Source organism: Drosophila novamexicana, unplaced genomic scaffold (assembly GCF_003285875.2).
Source record: "Drosophila novamexicana strain 15010-1031.04,08,12 unplaced genomic scaffold, DnovRS2.1 tig00002092-arrow-arrow-pilon, whole genome shotgun sequence".
Lineage (NCBI taxonomy): Eukaryota > Metazoa > Arthropoda > Insecta > Diptera > Drosophilidae > Drosophila > Drosophila novamexicana.
In genome coordinates this window covers 36,904-47,621 of record NW_020824938.1, presented here as the reverse complement: position 1 = coordinate 47,621, position 10,718 = coordinate 36,904, and the positions used below count along the sequence as shown (strand labels likewise).

Below are 10,718 nucleotides of genomic sequence, written 5' to 3'. Positions count from 1 at the left end.
TACGTCCCTGCCCTTTGTACACACCGCCCGTCGCTACTACCGATTGAATTATTTAGTGAGGTCTCCGGACGTGATCACTGTGACGCCTTGTGTGTTGCGGTTGTTTCGCAAAAGTTGACCGAACTTGATTATTTAGAGGAAGTAAAAGTCGTAACAAGGTTTCCGTAGGTGAACCTGCGGAAGGATCATTATTGTATAATGTTCATTTCCGTTAATAAAAACAATTTTATATATAGAAATATATAAAATTTTTCTGAATATAAATAAATATTCATTTAAACACATTTACACATACTTATGCCAAATTAGTATATATTTATTTAATATCTATCATTTTCAATTTGGGATTTGTCTGTGTTTATGCGTTTTTATGATGAAAAAACTTGCGTGTATATGTACCATAATATACATGCGTTGCACAGATGTATTGTTCATTGTTATATGCGCATACGTTATATAAACGCAACAACCTAAATTGTAAGTGTTGTACCTGCTTTCAGGTTAATGCTTTGCATATTTCTATAAAAATATTTAATTCTTGTATCTATATAATAATCTTATTCATGCTATATTTTTAAAGAATATGTAAAACTAAGACATTTCGCAACACAGTTTAGGTATAAACAATTTTATTGAAGGAATTGATATATGCCAGTAAAATGGTGTATTTTTAATTTCTTTCAATAAAAATATTTGTGACGTAATGAAAAAAAAACAAAATAAAATTATCACTCTAAGCGGTGGATCACTCGGCTCATGGGTCGATGAAGAACGCAGCAAACTGTGCGTCATCGTGTGAACTGCAGGACACATGAACATCGACATTTTGAACGCATATCGCAGTCCATGCTGTTATGTACTTTAATTAATTTTATAGTGCTGCTTGGACTACATATGGTTGAGGGTTGTAAGACTTTGCTAATTAAGTTGTTTAAAATTTTTCGAAGTTTTAAGCATATGGTATATTATTGGATAGATTATGTGTGTCCCTGATATGCATAATATATTCATAATATTAATATATATATGGATGTACTACTCATTGTATATTTTGTATGAGAAAACTGAAGAATTATATTTTCTTTTTTCAAATCAAATAATACTGAGGAATGTCTAGCATAAAAGAAAAATACATTTTTCCTTCATCTAGAATTGTCTCTTATTAATGATGTGTGATAAAAGAATTCTTGTAAAATTTATGGAACTTCAGAACAAAAGTATTACCCATTATATTGAACAATAAATAATGTTCAATTAACATTGTTTTATACAACCTCAACTCATATGGGACTACCCCCTGAATTTAAGCATATTAATTAGGGGAGGAAAAGAAACTAACAAGGATTTTCTTAGTAGCGGCGAGCGAAAAGAAATCAGTTCAGCACTAAGTCACTTTGTCTATATGGCAAATGTGAGATGCAGTGTACGGAACATCAATATTCTAGTATGAGAAGTTAACGATTTAAGTCCTTCTTAAATGAGGCCATTTACCCATAGAGGGTGCCAGGCCCGTATAACGTTAATGATTACTAGATGGTGTTTCCAAAGAGTCGTGTTGCTTGATAGTGCAGCACTAAGTGGGTGGTAAACTCCATCTAAAACTAAATATAACCATGAGACCGATAGTAAACAAGTACCGTGAGGGAAAGTTGAAAAGAACTCTGAATAGAGAGTTAAATAGTACGTGAAACTGCTTAGAGGTTAAGCCCGATGAACCTGAATATCCGTTATGGAAAATTCATCATTAGAATTGTAATATTTTAAACAATATTATAATAATAGTGTGCATTTTTTCCATATAAGGACATTGTAATCTATTAGCATAAATATTTATCATAAAATTATGTCTGATTGCTTATTTGAATTATATGCTTGCATTTTAACATAAAATAAAAGATATAAATTTGATAAAGTGCTGATAGATTTATATGATTACAGTGCGTTAATTTTTCGGAATTATATAATGGCATAATTATCATTGATATTTGTGTTTATTATATGCATTTGTATGATTAACAATGCGAAAGATTCAGGATACCTTCGGGACCCGTCTTGAAACACGGACCAAGGAGTCTAACATATGTGCAAGTTATTGGGATATAAACCTAATAGCGTAATTAACTTGACTATTAATGGGATTAGTTTTTTAACTATTTATAGTTAATTAACGCAATCCCGGGGCGCTCTATATAGTTATGTATAATAATATTTATATTATTTATGCCTCTAACTGGAACGTACCTTGAGCATATATGCTGTGACCCGAAAGATGGTGAACTATACTTGATCAGGTTGAAGTCAGGGGAAACCCTGATGGAAGACCGAAACAGTTCTGACGTGCAAATCGATTGTCAGAATTGAGTATAGGGGCGAAAGACCAATCGAACCATCTAGTAGCTGGTTCCTTCCGAAGTTTCCCTCAGGATAGCTGGTGCATTTAACTGTTGTATAAAATAATCTTATCTGGTAAAGCGAATGATTAGAGGCCTTAGGGTCGAAACGATCTTAACCTATTCTCAAACTTTAAATGGGTAAGAACCTTAACTTTCTTGATATGAAGTTTAAGGTTATGATATAATGTGCCCAGTGGGCCACTTTTGGTAAGCAGAACTGGCGCTGTGGGATGAACCAAACGTAATGTTACGGTGCCCAAATTAACAACTCATACAGAAACCATGAAAGGCGTTGGTTGCTTAAAACAGCAGGACGGTGATCATGGAAGTCGAAATCCGCTAAGGAGTGTGTAACAACTCACCTGCCGAAGCAACTAGCCCTTAAAATGGATGGCGCTTAAGTTGTATACCTATACATTACCGCTAAAGTAGATGGTTTATATTACTTGTAATATAAATTTTGAAACTTTAGTGAGTAGGAAGGTACAATGGTGTGCATAGAAGTGTTTGGCGTAAGCCTGCATGGAGCCGCTATTGGTACAGATCTTGGTGGTAGTAGCAAATAATCGAATGAGACCTTGGAGGACTGAAGTGGAGAAGGGTTTCGTGTGAACAGTGGTTGATCACGAGTTAGTCGGTCCTAAGTTCAAGGCGAAAGCCGAAAATTTTCAAGTAAAGAAAAATCTAAATATATTTGTCATCTAACCGATTTTTATACACTTGAATAATTTTGAACGAAAGGGAATACGGTTCCAATTCCGTAACCTGTTGAGTATCCGTTTGTTATTAAATATGGGCCTCGTGCTCATCCTGGCAACAGGAACGACCATAAAGAAGCCGTCGAGAGGTATCGGAAGAGTTTTCTTTTCTGTTTTATAGCCGTACTACCATGGAAGTCTTTCGCAGAGAGATATGGTAGATGGGCTAGAAGAGCATGACATATACTGTTGTGTCGATATTTTCTCCTCGGACCTTGAAAATTTATGGTGGGGACACGCAAACTTCTCAACAGGCCGTACCAATATCCGCAGCTGGTCTCCAAGGTGAAGAGTCTCTAGTCGATAGAATAATGTAGGTAAGGGAAGTCGGCAAATTAGATCCGTAACTTCGGGATAAGGATTGGCTCTGAAGATTGAGATAGTCGGGCTTGATTGGGAAACAATAACATGGTTTATGTGCTCGTTCTGGGTAAATAAAGTTTCTATCATTTATGGTAGTTTCTTGTTCCCCGGATAGTTTAGTTACGTAGCCAATTGTGGAACTTTCTTGCTAAAATTTTTAAGAATACTAGTTGGGCAACCAATTAGTTCTTTTAAATTATAACGATTATCAATTAACAATCAATTCAGAACTGGCACGGACTTGGGGAATCCGACTGTCTAATTAAAACAAAGCATTGTGATGGCCCTAGCGGGTGTTGACACAATGTGATTTCTGCCCAGTGCTCTGAATGTCAAAGTGAAGAAATTCAAGTAAGCGCGGGTCAACGGCGGGAGTAACTATGACTCTCTTAAGGTAGCCAAATGCCTCGTCATCTAATTAGTGACGCGCATGAATGGATTAACGAGATTCCTACTGTCCCTATCTACTCAGTTCGTTTCAGACGGTCGTTGGGAACAGACGTGCTTATTTCATCGCTCGCTTCGCGAACAATCTAAAGATAACGGTGCTTTCAAGCAACGGTATCTTGTTTACATTTTGTGCGCTTATCGGCAATAAAGTTTTATTGCTTTGTTTACGTCGTTGCTGCGTGAGCAACAGGCGTTCGTGTGTGTGTGTGAAACCGCCAGCTTCTACGTGTGTGTGTGTGTGTGTGCGTTCTATTTATATATTAAATAGATAAGCGCACACCTGCGGGCGATGCCGCCACGCAAAAAGAAGCCCGCTGAGAAGGGGACTTTTGAAAATTGTAGGATGACGTCGGATGATGAGGTGGCCTTGTCGGAGTCGTCATCGAACAGCGAGGTAAGGCGGAGGAGCAAGCAGCGCCTGAGGAAGGCAACTTCCGAAAGCGCTGTCAGCTCAGTTGGTGCGCGAGAGGGGAGCGCTGTTCCCGCGGGAGCCGCAGATGGCTCGCCTGGAGCAGCGGGTGCAAGTGTGGAGGAGCGGGTTTTTGCCGTTCCTCATGCCGCGAGCGCTGTGAATGTGTCTGAACCTGCCGTGGAGGGGCCGTCGACAAGTGCGGCGGCTTTGAGGAAGCGGAAAGGAACAGCTGTCGAGCAGATGAAGGGGATAACGGGAGCTTTATTGCAGCTTGCACTCAAGGAGAGAGCCACGGGGTCGCTCATTTGCAAGTTAGTTGATTATACTGGGCAGTATGAGCAGCTCTTGTTCGCGCTTGTGGCGCAGAATGAGCGGCTGCAGGGGCGCTTGGAGGCCGTTTGCGGGGATGCAGGCGTTTCGCATGCTTTGCATGTTCCAGCCGGCCAAGCGCGGGCTTCGTCGGTGAACGCCGCCAGAGGGGGTCCCAGGTCGGCAGCGCCGTCTACCCCGGAGATGCCTCGGCCAGTCGAGACCTGGTCCTTGGTTGTGCGCAGCAAGGCTGCTGGCAAAACCGCTAAGGACGTGGTTGAGCAGGTGGTGAAGGAGGTAGGTCCCTCTCTTGGCGTGCGGATTCATGAGGTGAAACCTCTAAGGGATGGAGGTGCGTTAATTCGGACTCCATCGGTCGCCGAGCGTGAGAAAATTGTGGAGAACACAAAGTTCAACGAGGTGGGATTGGAAGTGTGTGTGAATGATAAATTAGGGCCGAAAGTTGTGGTTCAGGGCGTTCACTCGCAAATCACCCCTGACGAGTTCATGGGTGACCTTTACGAGATGAACTTAAAGGACAAAATGTCACTTGAAGCCTTCAAGAAAGGTGTCCGGATGACAAGTAAGCCATGGGCGGTGGGAGGTAATGTTGCAGTTAATATAGTCCTCGAGGGTGCTGTGGTGGCCATGCAGTCCCTTTTAGAAATCGGACGCTGCTACATAAAATGGTTTTCGTTTAGAGTGAGAAGTTTTGACCTGGTACCGGGATGCTACCGCTGCCTTGGCTTCGACCATAAGGTGGCGGAGTGCAGAGCCAAAGAGGACGTTTGCCGTCGCTGCGGCCAGATGGGTCACCGTGTGGCTCAGTGCAGCAATGCACTGAATTGCCGCAATTGCTCCTTTAAGGGGAAGCCGTCGGGACATCTGATGATGTCTCTAGCCTGTCCCATATACGGGGCGATTGTTGCGCGGGCGAATGCTAGACATTAAAATGTCTAGCAGATTTCTTCAGCTGAATTGTCAAAGGTCGTATGCAGCTATGTGTGATGTGGGGGCTATGATGTGTGAAAGGGGCAGCGTCGTTGCCCTGCTGCAGGAACCCTACGCGACCGGAGGTTGCGTAAGGGGATTGCCCGCATGTATGCGAGTATTTCCTGACAGCAGGGCCAACTCCGCTGTCATTGTGAATGATGTCAGTATTGAATGCACTTTGGTGAGTTCAACTGACTGGGGGGTGTGTGTGAGCCTTAGCGGCAGTTTTGGCAGGATTTTTGTAGTAAGCATGTATTGTAAGTTCGGGGATCCCCTCGAACCATACATTGCTTACTTGGATGAGGTGCTACTACTGGTTAGTAGCGTACCAGTCATCCTTGGTCTTGATGCGAATGCATCATCTCCCATGTGGTTCAGTAAGGTATCCAGACATTCGTCTGGGTATTCGAACCACACACGGGGTGAGATGCTAGCCGAGTGGGCCGTGTCCCAGGATGTTCGGGTCGTTAACGAACCCAGTGAGTGGTACACGTTTGCGGGTCCGGTGGGTCAGAGTGACATTGATGTTACTCTAGTGAATGCGGTAGCAATGAGTATGTATGCTTTTCATTGGTGTGTACTAGGTGGGCTTGGTGTGAGTGACCACAATCCGATTGAGATTGTTGTCACACACACTATTACAAGGAATGAAAGTGTTGGGGGTAATCGCTGGCGCACTTGTAGTGTGAATTGGTCCCTTCATGGGCTCATTGTGCAGGAGGCGGCAACGCAAGTTCCGCTTAATGCATTTAATGATTTGAATGTGGATGAGCAGGTCGTATGTGTGAATAGGTGGATAACTGATGCGAATGATCGCATGTTTGAGAGGCACCGTAAGGTCAACCTCAAGCATGTGAAGTGGTGGACGAATCAGTTGAGCACCAAGCGGCGGATGGTCCGGTCTCTGCGGAAGCGATTCCAAAGGGCCAGAGCTACCAATGCGGATGGTGCAGCCCAACTCAGGATTGAATATAGTCGGTGTATGAATGAATACAAGCAAATGCTTGTAAAGGTGAAAGAAGATGAGTGGCGCTCTTTCCTGGAGCGCAATAAGGATGACCCCTGGGGTCGTGCTTATAAAATAGTTCGAGGTAGAGGCAGGGAAACGGATGTAAGTAGCCTCCGTGTTGGTAACGTTCAGTTAACGGCATGGAGGGATTGTATGAATGTCTTGTTGAATGAATTCTTCCCCAGAGCGGATCATCAGGACTCACCACCTAGTGTGGTTAGTCCTGTTGATCCGCTTCTGGATAGTGAGTTGGAGGTGGCTTTCTCGAGGTTAAAGTCGAGGAAGTCCCCTGGTATGGATGGATTCACTGGAGAAATGTGTAAAAGTGTCTGGAAGTCAATTCCAGAATATATGAAAGCGATGTATGCGAAGTGTCTGAATGAGGGTTATTTCCCCAGTGAATGGAAGTGTGCGAGAGTGATAGTGCTCCTGAAGTCGCCTGACAGGATCAGGAGCAATCCTAGATCTTTTCGGGGCATCAGTCTTCTTCCGGTTCTTGGAAAAGTTCTGGAAAGGATTATGGTAGAAAGGCTTCAGGAGAGAATGAGTGACCAAATGTCTGACAGGCAATTTGGTTTTAGGCAGGGCAGATGTGTTGAGGATGCGTGGAGGTATGTTAGTGACTCTGTTGAGGCTAGCAGCTCCACGTATGTCTTGGGCATCTTTGTTGATTTTAAAGGTGCTTTCGACTACCTGAGTTGGGCGAGTGTTTTGAGAAGGTTGGATGAATGCGGGTGCCGAGAATTAGCTCTCTGGAAGAGCTATTTCTCTGGCAGACGTGCGTGTGCTGTAGGGCGGAGTGAATGTGTGAGCGTGGATGTGGTTCGTGGCTGTCCGCAGGGATCTATCTGTGGCCCATTCATTTGGAACCTCATGATGGACCCCTTGCTAGTGCAGCTCGAGCAGATGTGTAAGTGTTGTGCGTATGCGGACGATCTGCTCGTCTTGATTGAGGGTCGGTCGCGTCTTGAGATCGAAACGAATGCGGGTATGTGCTTGCGCACTGTGTATGAGTGGGGTGAAAGTGTTGGGGTCAGTCTTGCAATGGACAAGACAGTGTCAATGCTGCTCAAGGGCAGATTGGCAGCTAGTCGGCCACCCATTGTCAGACTGAATGGAGTGAATGTGAGGTATGCGTCTGAGGTGAAATACCTCGGCATAACCTTCGGCGAGAGGATGTGTTTCACTCCTCATATCGCTGGTCTCAAGGCCCGGCTACTTGGTTTGGTGGGGCAAGTGCGTCGTATTTTGAGGACTGATTGGGGCCTAAGCAGACGTGCTGTCCGCACCATCTATGAGGGTCTGTTTGCTGCATGTGCAGCATATGGATCGTCTGTATGGTGCAAGGCGGTCACGACTGTGGTTGGCAGAAAGAAAGTGCTGGCTTGCCAGAGAGTGCTTCTGTTAGGTTGTTTGCCTGTGTGCCGCACTGTCTCTACGGAGGCAATGCAGGTACTGTTAGGAGTAGCCCCTCTTGACTTGGAGATCAGGCGTCGAGCCTTGATATACAGGATCAAGAGGCGGCTGCCATTGCTGCAGAATGATTGGCTAGCAGATAGGGATGTGGAGAGTTTAGGGCTTAGTGAATGCAAGAGATTGGTGGAAGAGTGTGTTCTGTCTGACTGGCAAGTCAGATGGGACACAAGCGTGAATGGGCGTGTCACTCATCGGTTTATACGGGAGGTTACATTTGCCGGCAGCCGACCAGACTTTGGGTTCGGCCTGAGTCTTGGATTCCTGTTGACTGGTCACGGTTCCCTCAATGCATTCTTGCATTCGAGGAGCCTTTATGACAGTCCAGAATGCCGTTGTGGCTCGGCTGCTGAGACATGGGAGCATGTTCTCTGTGAGTGCACAAGGTATGCAGATCTTCGAGATCTGAGGGGGATGGGTATAAGTGAGGTTAGTGGCGGGTTTGACGTAAGTCAATCACTCTCCACTAGTGATAGGGTTAGAAGAATGAGTGAGTTTGCGAGAGCTGCATTTTCCAGGCGACGTTTGCAATTGCAGGAAGGAATTGTATGAATGAAGATGGATGGTAGATGTACGAATGTGGGGGTACGAATGGTGGGGTACGAACGTGGGGGTGTGTCTGAATGGGCATTTTGTTGAACATTGTGTTGTCTGGGGCCACCAACCCTTAACTGTTTTGGAGTTTAAATTGGAAGTGCCCTTCTGGTACGAGGCCTGACCAGAGGTCTTTAATCTGGTACCACGGGTAACCAGGAGCCCACGGAACTTGTTCCGTCCTGGTTAGTTGGTGCGGCCCTTCGGGGAGTATCGTGGTGGTTGTGGTTTAACACCCAAATGCGGGTAGAGCTTGCTCGACGTGGAGTTGCGTTATACAACCGGGTTCCGTAATCCAGATTTCGGAAGAGGCTTAGATAGTCCTCGTGCCAAACCAAGGTAGAAGTCACAACCAAACAGTCGTGTCTTTAATTGGTACCTGCGGAATTGTTCCAAGGGGGCGGTGATTGACGCTTGAATTAATCCTATACTAGGAACCGTGAGATTAAGCCATCGTGGCAGGTGCTCACGTTAAGCCCACTGACTTTCATGTCCCTATCTACTATCTAGCGAAACCACAGCCAAGGGAACGGGCTTGGAATAATTAGCGGGGAAAGAAGACCCTTTTGAGCTTGACTCTAATCTGGCAGTGTAAGGAGACATAAGAGGTGTAGAATAAGTGGGAGATATTAGACTTCGGTTTGGTATCGACAATGAAATACCACTACTCTTATTGTTTCCTTACTTACTTGATTAAATGGAACGTGTATCATTTCCTAGCCATTATACGGATATAATTATTATGTCTTATGGTATTGGGTTTTGATGCAAGCTTCTTGATCAAAGTATCACGAGTTTGTTATATAATCGCAAACAAATTCTTTAATGAGAGAATGCATTTATGTATTATTGATTTAAAAATTTGGTATAACTCCAATTACTCAGGTATGATCCAATTCAAGGACATTGCCAGGTAGGGAGTTTGACTGGGGCGGTACATCTCTCAAATAATAACGGAGGTGTCCCAAGGCCAGCTCAGTGCGGACAGAAACCACACATAGAGCAAAAGGGCAAATGCTGACTTGATCTCGGTGTTCAGTACACACAGGGACAGCAAAAGCTCGGCCTATCGATCCTTTTGGTTTAAAGAGTTTTTAACAAGAGGTGTCAGAAAAGTTACCATAGGGATAACTGGCTTGTGGCGGCCAAGCGTTCATAGCGACGTCGCTTTTTGATCCTTCGATGTCGGCTCTTCCTATCATTGTGAAGCAAAATTCACCAAGCGTTGGATTGTTCACCCATGCAAGGGAACGTGAGCTGGGTTTAGACCGTCGTGAGACAGGTTAGTTTTACCCTACTAATGACAAAACGTTGTTGCGACAGCATTCCTGCGTAGTACGAGAGGAACCGCAGGTACGGACCAATGGCACAATACTTGTTCGAGCGAACAGTGGTATGACGCTACGTCCGTTGGATTATGCCTGAACGCCTCTAAGGTCGTATCCGTGCTGGACTGCAATGATAAATAAGGGGCAATTTGCATTGTATGGCTTCTAAACCATTAAAAGTTTTTAATTTATTTTATTAACGACAATGGATGTGATGCCAATGTTATTTATAACATAGTAAATTGGGAGGATCTTCGATCACCTGATGCCGCGCTAGTTATATTTTAAAACATTATTTAATACAATGACAAAGCCTAGAATCAATTGTAAACGACTTTTGTAACAGGCAAGGTGTTGTAAGTGGTTGAGCAGCTGCCATACTGCGATCCACTGAAGCTTATCCTTTGCTTGATGATTCGATAAAAAGCAACACTAGACGAACATAATTCGTATAAATGGGTTATACATTCGCTTAAAATATATTATCAATTTATAGTTGTTATATATTTTTTTATGTATGTATGCCTACTGTACGAAAGTTCATCTATGTTGCTCTCAAATATTTAATATTTAACATTGAATAATATATATACAATATATACAATACTTAAGGCAATATTGATATATATATATATA

General features: G+C 43.7%; 1 non-coding gene and 1 pseudogene across 1 annotated transcript; both read left to right on the top strand.

Annotated features, from left to right (window-relative positions):
* Window positions 1-729: 729 nt before the first annotated feature.
* LOC115768932 lies at window positions 730-908 on the top strand. The gene has a single exon (XR_004018632.1). It is a non-coding gene; the product is annotated as a 5.8S ribosomal RNA (ribosomal RNA).
* A 362-nt stretch (window positions 909-1,270) lies between these two features.
* On the top strand, window positions 1,271-10,502 carry LOC115768930 (annotated as a pseudogene).
* Window positions 10,503-10,718: the final 216 nt, after the last annotated feature.